Genomic DNA, 11,260 nt, shown 5'->3' with positions numbered 1-11,260 from the left:
CAAAAATTATTCTACAATCTAAAACTAAGGACCTTTTCTGTATATTAGTATTTTATTTTTGTCCTTATTATATTTTATTTATGATGTTTTACATAGTTTGTGTAAATACAGTAAATTATTTTTAGAGATTTTTGAAAAATAAACATAACCGCTGTTCATATGTGGCTTTATTACCTTATCATAGGCGAGAATTTAATATCTAAGTAGGATCCTTGTTTGAAACCATGCTGAACGTATTTACTGGGTCATGAAACATCGGTAAAGCAAACAACAGAAAAGAAGCTCATGTCAAAAACTTATGGCTAAGTTATAGTTAGCTTAGTTTAGCTAGGTTATAATTTAACTGTATCATGAATTAAATTCCATGAAAATTTAAATAATTTCAGATTTTATTCTGGACATTGAAGAAAAAAGACAATCTGACATTTTAAATGAAATAAATCATCCTTTAAAAGACACACACAGCAATGTGGGAGAAAAACATCAATGCTGAATGCTACAAGTGCACAAATATGAAGTCAGCGTGGTGCTGCAGTGAACGCATCAGTTCACACAATATTTCAGAAATACTCATCTGGGACTCTCCTCAGCTCTTACTGGGACAGTGGCGCGGCTGCCCCTCTGTTGGTCTTCCATGGTCTCTTGTGTTCTGGGGGCCTCTGGATGTCTGGAGTTTTGATCTCCTCCATACCCGCTTCACACCCTGGAGGACGGGGCTGTGGCCCCCCCCACACTCCCTAGCAGATCATTACATGGAGAAACCTTTGGAATGCAAGCATGCTGATCCACACAGGTATGCACACATGGGTATTCACAGACGCGGACTAAAGCTTTCTTGGCTGCTGCCTCAAAGCACACTGTGCGCTGTCTATCTTGCGTGCTGCACAATATCGTTTATTACTTAGTAAATACTGATATCTATGACTAGCTAGTTTATTGTGATGGTGCTTTGTTTTCTCTATTATTATGTTGCTCTTTGTTGTTTGCTGTCTCCTCTGTTTGTTTGTTTGTTTGTTTGTTTTTTCTCCATACAGGTGACCCAGGAGTTTTTTTTTTTTTTTTGTCTCTCTTCCCCCCCCTTCTCACAGTCTCTTCTCCCCTTTGGTTTTCTTTCTTTCTCTTCCCCTCTCTCTCTCATTCATTCCCCCTGTCCTATTTATTAAAAAAAAAAAAAAAAAAAAAAAATGACAAAGGATGATTAAAATTAAAAAAAAAAAAAAAAAAAAAAAAAAAAAAGAAATACTATTTCATTAAAATGTCTTATATTGTTTCTTGGTCTTGTAAATTTATTTTTCTACAGTCATTTCTGAAACAAAGTCCACACTGAATGCCGGCTGTGCATCTGTGGTCGTGTGAAGCTACATTAATGTAACAGCATGCCAGAGTGTAAACACAGATATTTATCCTTTTTCCGTTTCATTAGGCATTTAAACCAAATACTAAAACACCCTGATACGACTCAGAGTCAGACTCAGAGTACTATACATTTTATAGTACACTTAGCATAAAGAACAAAACAATGCACGAACTGGTAATTAAAGCCCTTGAAGTAATAAATCATATACATTAAAATATTGTATTTTCAGAACAACTACATTATGTGACTGTCTGTGTGCAACTTACAGCTATAAGCACTTGATATTAAATATATGCATGCTAAAACATGACAGACAACAAAGGCAGAGTACTCAGGCACAGAAATGTTTTTACGTGTTTTCAATTGAGCTTCTTGTGGCTTACATTTAACTACAGCTACTTATTCTTTTCTTCATCATAACAATCAGCTGTTGAAACTAATAATTTCGGTGAGTAGCAACAGTGACCAACAGAAACCAACAGCGCTGTGATCGTGTTTTTGTGTGTGAATACATTCATGTGAATTTCCAAAGCTAACTGAAGGACAATCATGTGGTTAGCAGGTCACAGGTCGGGGCATGTTTTGTCATGAATTAGCCCAGCGAGTGTTGCTTCTTCAGGTTCTCCGAGCGCTTCACCCTCTCCTCTGGGGTCTTTCTGTACCAGCTCCTAAGAGAAAAAAGTCACACTGTGGTGACTTTAATTAAGTCAAAAGCAGGGTGTGTCTGAAGACTGCTACTTTTATTAATATGTGACAAATGATTTTACAATTCTAATTAATTAATAGAAAAAAACATTTAAATCTTGGTGTCCAATGCACTGAGAAAGAATGATTATCTAGAAAATGACTTCAGGAAATGGTTGTGTTATAAAGTTGTTTTACAATCTGGACCAGTACAGACTTGCCCCTGACGATTAAGTTGTCCTGGGGGCACAAATTGTTTGTCCTTGGCTTGGCTTCAAGATTCCAGGAAAGGGATACTAAATGTATGTAAATAACGTCTGGGGAATATAATCCAGAAATTACATAGAGGGAAACACAAAATGAATTAAAAAGTAATAAAATCCCACAGCCGTGTCCCACACCTGTTGGTAGCGGGGCATCTGGCTTCTGCTGCATCTTTCTAGTCTGTGCTGGAGATTCACCAACCCTAAAGAAGTACCACATGCACCACTGATCACTGGATCTCAGCAGCATTAATGTAAAACATGTGTTTCTATTTCTATGTCTTACTACTTTTTCCTGTCTAGAGACCTCTGTGTGGTAGCAGAAAGAGCCACTCTCTCTTTGGTGCACTTGGCTTTCTCCTGTAGGAGTGAATGTAGTTTATAGTTCATGAAAAAATATTCAGAATACTGAAGATGTCAGTGATCTTATCTTTTTTCCTTTTCATAAGGCATTTTAACCAAATACTAAAACACTTTGATATGACTCAAAGAACTGAAAACCAGTGTTGGGTAAGTTATTTTAAATTAATAACTTAGTTAGATTACCAGTTACTTCTATCAAAAGTAACTCAGTTACTTCAAGTTAATCGATACTTTCAAAGTAACTAGTTACTAGGGAAAGTAACTTTGGTTTTACTCAGAATTCTTGTGTTGATGAGTTGCTTCCCTAACTGGATACCCAGCAAGGATGCCAGTCTTCTAGCTTGCTTACATGTTAGCACTGTCTAGCCACAATTGCACTGTGCCACCTACCAACAGAAAGGAAAAAATAATGTGCATATTACCACGAGAGAAATCCCAGGCCTGGACCGTCGTCGACTTCTGCCATGATTCTAGCCTACGTCACAGCATCACGTGTGCTTTTTACGTCCAACACGGAAACTGCAGTCGTGGTACTTTTGATTGTACTCGGTACTCGGAAATTCTGCCTTCCGAGTAGGAAGATGTAGGTAATTCCAGACTGCAGATGAGCTGCATACAGGGCTGGACTGGGACAAAAAATCAGCCTGGGCATTTTGATTAGAGACCAGCCCACCACTATAATAAAAACCTTTGAATGAAAACAAACACCGTTGTCACAGTGATGTACACTGTCTTGTTGGTATATATGTATCAGTCTAATAAACTTAAACCTACACCATCCTCCCTATTCTGGTATTCTAAACAGTACTTAGCTGAAACCCGAAGCCTGCTTGGTCGCGTTAACCTCTTGAACTATCTACAACACATGTTGGAAACCTGAAATTAAGACAGAGGAGACTAAGAGGTGAGACATGATCATTACTGAATATTAAAAATAATAACTGACAGATTTAGTGATATTTTCATAAACTATTTATTTACCACATCAATTAACAGCATGGCAGGGCAAAATGTTTTTTCTAACATGGCAACCTTTAAAAAGTGAAAGGAGACAGAAGGTGAGGAAGAATAACACTTCATTGACTTTTTGATGGCATTTTACACACAGTACTGGTACAGAATCTAGAAAATGTGGGACATATACAACATATACAGTACTTACTTCTGAAGAAATTATGATGGGACCCTGAAAAAAATGACTGTGTACAATAATGGATATCTATACATTTTACAACTGATGAAGACATTGGTTGTAAGGTTCAGGTAATTATTTATTAAAAGCTTGACATTTTAAATGAGAATAAGAAAGAAAAGTATTTCTTTTTGCTCCCTTTTCCCTGTTAATGCATTACCTGTCCCCAATGGCAAAACTTTGGTAGAGCTGCCCCTGCACAGTTACCAGTTGTCAGCTACAGAGGATCCTGGTGTTATTTGTCTCTCAGAAACAGTTCACAACTTCCCTTCAACTCATTCATGTCACCTAAAAGGTAAACCTGTTTCTCCTCTCACCACATATCCAAACCGACATCATGACCATTTCTGAAACAAAGTCCACACTGAAGGCCTGCTGTACATCTGTGTTTGTGTGAAGCTACATTAATGTAACAGGATGCCAGTGTGTAAACAAATATCTTTATTTATATGTCGAAAACAGGTTTGTCTAAAGACTGCTACTTTTATTAATATGTGATTAAGATGTTGTTAGATTTGTAATTAATTATCAAACAACAACAAAAAAGAAACATTTAAAGCTTTGTGGAAACTGAGCTGGGAAAGAATGGTTATCCAGAAAATTACATCAAGCAATGGGGAGGGATGCAGCAGATTTTGTGGATGCAGCTGATGGCAACATCAATGAACTCACAGACTCTGTCATTGGATATATTGGAAAGTGCATGGATCATACCATCACAAAAACCACTGTCTGCATATATCCAAATCAGAAACCCTGGGTAAATAAAGATGTTCGCGCCAAGCTAAAAGTGCAGACCTCTGCCTTTAACTCCGGGGATGCTGATGCATATAAAGCAGCCAGGTATGACCTCCGAAAGTTCATAAAAAAGGCCAGAAAGGACTGCAGGGACAAAATGGAGTCCAGCTACCACAGCTTTGACACCAGGCGACTGTGGAATGGACTGCGCTGCATCACTGACTAAAAGAAGGACAACACAGGCAGTGTTCAGCCCACTGCATCTCTCGCAGATGAGCTCAATAACTTCTATGCTCGTTTTGACGCAGACAACAGAGAGCAGATCCTCTACCCTCAGGAGGACAGTGAGGCTGTAACTTTAACTTGAAAACAGAAGCTGTGAGATGGACTTTTAAAAAGGTCAATCCTCACAAAGCTCCAGGACCGGACGGCATCCCAGGGCGGCTTCTCAGAGTGTGTGCCGACCAGCTGGCAGAGGTGTTCACCAACATCTTCAACCTCTCCCTGAGGCAGTCAGTGGTCCCCACATCCCTCCAAGCATCCACCATCATTCCTGTTCCCAAAAAATCAGTGGTCTCCTGTCCGAATGACTACCGTCCTGTTGCACTGACATCCGTCATCATGAAGTGCCACAAGCAGCTGGTCAAAGGTCACATCTGCTCCTCCCTCCCTGACACACTGGACCCTCTTCAGTTTGCCTATCGGACAAACAGAGCCACAGAGGATGCCATCGCCCTGGCAACGCACACCACCTTCACTCACCTGCAAAAAGTGAATACATATGCAAGGATGCTCTTCATCGACTACAGCTCGGCATTTAACACCATCATCCCCTCAAAACTTGCCACAAAGCTCGTCGACCTTGGGCTGGGAACACCGATCTGCAGATGGATTCTAAACTTCCTCACAAACAGGCCCCAGGTGGTGAGAGTTGGTAAGCATACCTCCTCACCACTCATCCTAAACACAGGTACGCCACAGGGTTGTGTGCTTAGCCCCCTCCTATATTCCCTGTTCACACACGACTGTTTCTAAACACGTGTCCAACATCATCATCAAGTTTGCGGATGACACAACCATCATAGGCCTCATCACAGACAATGATGAGACGGCCTATAGAGAGGAGGTGATGGCACTGTACGAGTGGTGTCTGGAAAATAACCTGACTCTCAACATCAGCAAAACTAGAGAAATGATAGTGGACTACCGGAAACGACCAGTCAGGGAACACCAGCCCATCCACATCAACAGTGTCAAGGTCAAAAGGGTCAGCAGCCTCAAATTCCTTGGAGTCAACATCACCGAGGACTTCTCCTGGACCCTTCACACAGACGCTGCTATCAGGAAGGCTCGCCAGCGGCTTTACTTCCTGTGGAGGCTGAGGAAGTTTGGCATGAACGCCAACATCACCTCAAATTACTACAGGTTTGCAATCGAGAGCTTGCTGACGAGCTGCATTACAGTTTGGTACAGAAGCTGCTCTGCCAGCAGCCGTAAATCACTACAGAGAGTGGTGAAGGCAGCAGAGCACATCACTGGCACGAGGCTTCCTGCCACTCAGGACATTTATCTTCAGCGATGCCTCCGTAAAGCACACAACATCATCAAGGACCACAGCCACCCAGCACATCAGCTGTTCTCCTTTTTACCATCTGGCAGACGTTACAGGAGTCTGTCTGCTCGGACTACAAGACTTAAAAACAGTTTCTACCATCAAGCCATACGACACCTCAACCACAACACTTAAACACACACAGCACACTACACAGGACGCACTCAGAAGCTACCCTGCAGCTTCACAAGTACTCTGTACAATCTGCACTGGTCACTCCACTTTATTGATATTTATATTTTAAAAAGTGCAATACTGTAACAACTGCCACAAAAAAAACTTTTGTACTGTTTAGTTTGTATTGCTGCTAATTCCTGTGCAATATCCCATCTGCCCCCCGCCCCCCTCACATTCCTATTTAAGATTTTCTTTATTTAATCACTAGTGTGTACATATATTTATATATACATATATATATATTTAGTCAGTTAACTGAAAATCTCTTTTCTTTTACTACATCTTATTAATATTTTGCTCTTTAGTATTTTTCTATTTATTTTTTATTATTTTATTTTATTAATTTTTTTCTACTGTACCATTCTGCTGAGTGACATTGCAATGTTTACCCTGTGCTAACTTACATATGACAAATAAAACTGAAACTGAACTGAAACAGATGGGTATTGATAAGATTTTCACGATTCAGATTCCATTTTTGATTCTGTTTAACCATTCGATTCTTTATCGATTCTTTATCGATTCTTTTTAAAAAAGGAGAACACCAAGGTCGATTAGCTTAAAACTTTGTTTTATATCTTCTCTTTGAACACGATAGAAATTTAGGAGTAACATGGCCTTACAAACCCAACAGTGAGACCTTAAGACATCCACAGCCTATGGCTCTTCAATGGGGTTTCACAGGGTCCCCAGGAAAAAAAATTGTAAATGTAAAATAATAAAATAAATATTCTACTGTAGCAATTACACAAGAATATCCAGTAATGTCCCTGTCTACAATTAAACACATTCACTTTCCGAAAATCGGGGGCATCTGCTGTGGCAAATGGGTGCAAACCTTTTACCACAAACTTAGTCACTGTTCGGTGACATTCGTCTATCCCGGCCTGAAAGGAGACGCTAACAGTAGACTGCAGCGAGAACTGCCAGCATCTGAGCCAACCAGACTCTGTCTGTCTCTCTCATCATGGTCACCTAAATGCAGCGCACAGTAATGGCAGGTTTTGTAATAAGGCAGATCGCGCTATTTACTTGCCGCATTACCGGGAGAGGACGTGCAAACGTTACCGCTGCTGCTTGGTTGAGATTCACGAGTCCGGAGCGGAATAAAAAATACAACATTCATTTCAGGTCATCGCGTGTTTTGTGAGCAAATGCTTTTGCATATTCGTAGTGTTTCCTCCCTTAAATGAAATATCTAGTTTGCAAGTATTGCAAGTTGCCCTGTTGTCATCCGTTCTCGTAAAGTATAACCAAACTTTTTAGCGTTTGAGCCGCTTAGGCGCCCTGCCAGGTAAATGACGCTCCGCAACGTGGTGACGTCATTCGGGGCGACTGGAATTGATAAGGGAATCGTTTGCAAAAATGGCAAACAATTCCAAGGAATTGAAACAGTGGGAACCGGTTCTCAACAAGAACCGGGTTTCGATACCCATCCCTAGCAATGGGTGTGTCGTATAAGGTGTTTTACAGTATGTACCAGTACAGAAGGTTAAACTGTCCTGGGGGAGAAACCTTTTTTCTTTGGCTTAGCTTCAACACTCTAGTAAAGAAATATTGAAAGTATGTAAATAGCCCATGGGAACAATAATCATCTGGAAATTACATTGAGTGAAAAAACACACAAAATCTGTTAAAAAATAATGAAATACAAGTACAGGACCCACTCTTGGCCCTCCTCACATACCAAGAATCTAAACACCTCCTTATCCATCAAACAATCTACTACTGCACTACCCCATCCTACAGTCTCTCTTTAACCTGTTATCAGGGGGCTGGGTCTGTGACCCAGCATTTTGAGTTTATTTTGTATTTATGTTAAGTTATTGTGTTAATATTAGTTGGGGTTTAGTCAAGTCAATGTCATCGTCCGTGTCTGCTTGTTTATGAGTCTTTTCCTGTTTTCTGTGTAAGTTTGTTTTGTCCTTTATGTATAACTTTTAGTTGTTCTCGTGCCTCTCCCTTACCCATTCTCATGCTCCTTTCCTTGTTTTAATTTGAAAGTCTTGTGTTTCGAAGTGTTTAGTTTTGCACCCCCTGTGGCATCAGGTTCATTTGTGTCAGCTCCGTTTCCCCAGGTGTTTTCACTTTCCTCATTACCCTTTTGTGCATTTAAGTCCTCTCTCCCCCTGCTCAGTGTTGGTTTATCTGTTTGTCTCGATTCATGTCATTTCAGGTCTCAGGATTTTTCATGTTTCTGTTCAGGTTCATGTTTTGACTGCCTCAAGTCTTGGTTTTGCATGCTCCAGTTGAGATTCATGATCATGTTTTATGTCACAGTCTTCGTAGGTAATCTTACCTCTTCCCAGTTTAGATTTTGGTTTAGTTTTCCCTCAGTTCGCCACGCCCTGTTTTGTTTTGCTGTATAGGAATTTCTTTTACTTTTGTATTAATCACATTATTTTATTGTATAATGCCTTGGTGCCACTGGATTTTAACATGTCTCACACTCATACAGTAAGACAAATGGTGGGGGTCTAGTAAGGAAGTTGGGGAAAGCAGACAACTCCACAGGAAGAGTCTTTTGTCTCTTCGAGGACTCTGGGAGGCAGCAAGGGAGTGTGAACCTTAAGGTGTGAAACAGCTGTGTACTGCCTTTTGTTCCTGTGGAAGGTATTTAACTGAGAGCCATGCTAAGCTCAGAGAGACTATGCTGACCGTCTGCCCCGCGGTCATGCAGGCTCTCCACCAACTTGGTTGTCTGTTCTTTGTGTTTTGATTAAAGAATGTTAGCTACCACTCACCGCTCGTCTGCAGGCTTTATTTAATGGAAAACTTCCACAACACAGCCTAAATAAATGGCACTTTAAACACACTGGCCTGCCTGGCCGTAGCACCAGAGTCTGCCTACTTCAAACCTGTTGACTGATGTCACATGTCATGAAGGTGCCCGAGGTGGTTCTTGCTCGGTTTAGTTTGTAGGTGAAGCATGGCTTTGACACTCTTCATGTTTGTTTACCAGCCTCATGTGGGGGTAGATGATGCTGGTTTCACTGTTGCAGTGTGTTCACTCTCACCTGGATGACACTGCTAGCTTTGTCAGAATCATGTTTTTTAATTCTTCCAATGCCTTTTATACCATCCAACCACTTGTGCTGAGTGAGAAGCTGCTCAGGATAGGCGTCACCACGTCTACTGTCTCCTGGATTGCTGACTCTCTCTCAGAGAGGCCTCAGTTTGCATGACTGGGGAACACCTTCTCTCATGTGGTGCTTAGTAGTACTGGGCACCACTAAGGATTGTCCTATTTCTAGTCCTGTTTACCTCGTACAGCTCAGATTTCCAGTACAACAGTGAAACATGCCAGCTGAAGGAGTTCTCTAATGACACTGCAGTTGTTGGGTGTATTATGAGGTGCAGAAGTCAGAGTTCAGGCAGCTGGTAAGGAACTTTGTTGAATAGTCTGGAAGAAATCTCCTCTTTCTAAATATAAGTCAAAACAGATGGTGGCTGACATCCGTAGAAAAATAAACTGCAATTAGGCCCATCAGCATCAGGGGTGAATTTCTGGAAACGGTGGACAACAACAGATACTTGGGTGTTCACCTGAATGACAGACTGGACTGGAGGACCAACAGTGATGCTGTGTACAAGAAGGGTGTTAAAGTTGCTGACCTCTAGGTAGAGCTGGGCGATAGAACGATAACGATATGTATCGCGATATAACTTTTACTCGATAGAGAAATTAAGCTATCGCGATAGACCTCGCCGCTCTTGTCCTCTTAAAAAAAAGGTCAGCCGATCCAAATTAAGTAGCGCAGAGCCGAACAATCAGCGTCACGTCGCGTGACTTGTTACGTACAGCACAAGTGCCAAGCCGCACGTGTGTTTGTTTGGGAAGCAGCCAGCGGGTAATGGAGCCAGCGCGTAATGGAGGAAATGAGTGTGCCGACTAGAAAAATCAACCGAGTGTGACCGAAGAGAAAACAGATGATGGTTCCAATGCCGGAGAGATTGTCGAACGGAAGAGCCAAAGAAGTTCCGTAGTGTGAAGGTATTTCGGCTATTTCATGTCTGACAAAAAACAGAGTAGCCTGCACTGTAAATTGTGCCGAAAGCAAGTCTGGAAATACAATAAACTGGTGCATGCGTCACACTGTGCGCCACGTTATTGTTTTGGTGAAATGAATTTCTACAATACTGTTACTGTTAATTCTACTCTCTGCAGTGTTTAAATGCTTACATATACACACAGTTACTGTCCGTCCACACATACGACTCTGTTCTGCTTCTATGCCCCAGCTTTGTTTACTTTTTCCCACCGAGGCTTCTAGACTTCTGATTGGCCAACATTTCTGCACGGTTAGGAATCTAGCGCCACCTGCTGCTTTGGCATGTTCATAGCAGCGTTTTCCTTCATTTCTGTCTTTATGTGTGGACGGGATTATTTTTTAAAACAAAAACGGAAAATCTCCGTTTTCAAAAATACCCGTGTACGTGTGGACGTAGCCTCAGTCTCTGACTGGAAGCGCTAATTCGTCATTCGGCTTTTGTCAGACTAAAGTAACTGTTAAAACTGTTTGAAAAGCTCAGCTATACAACAAGGAGAGATTGAGAATTTCCTTTTAGTTCTCAGTTTATTTGATATTGACAAAAGTTAGTCAGTTTTGTCTGTTCTTCTGTAAAACAAACTAAGATTTATTTTTAGAATTAATATTTTGTTTCTAAGTGGAATTGACAATTTAGTAGTCTGTTTCGTTTGTTCTATTTTGAAACTTAAACGCTTTAGCGGCTGCCTTTTGTGTAGTTTGCAATATTTGCCTTTATTTATCTGAAAAAGTCTCATGTTCCTTAAGTACATCTACCCTGTTGAACTTATTATGGGAAATAAATATTTAAATAAAAACAAGCTGCTGATTATTTCACATTTTACT

This window comes from Maylandia zebra, linkage group LG4 (genome assembly GCF_041146795.1).
Source record: "Maylandia zebra isolate NMK-2024a linkage group LG4, Mzebra_GT3a, whole genome shotgun sequence".
Taxonomy (NCBI): Eukaryota; Metazoa; Chordata; class Actinopteri; order Cichliformes; family Cichlidae; genus Maylandia; species Maylandia zebra.
The sequence above is the reverse complement of the archived record's forward strand: the minus strand, read 5'-3'. Positions refer to the sequence as shown.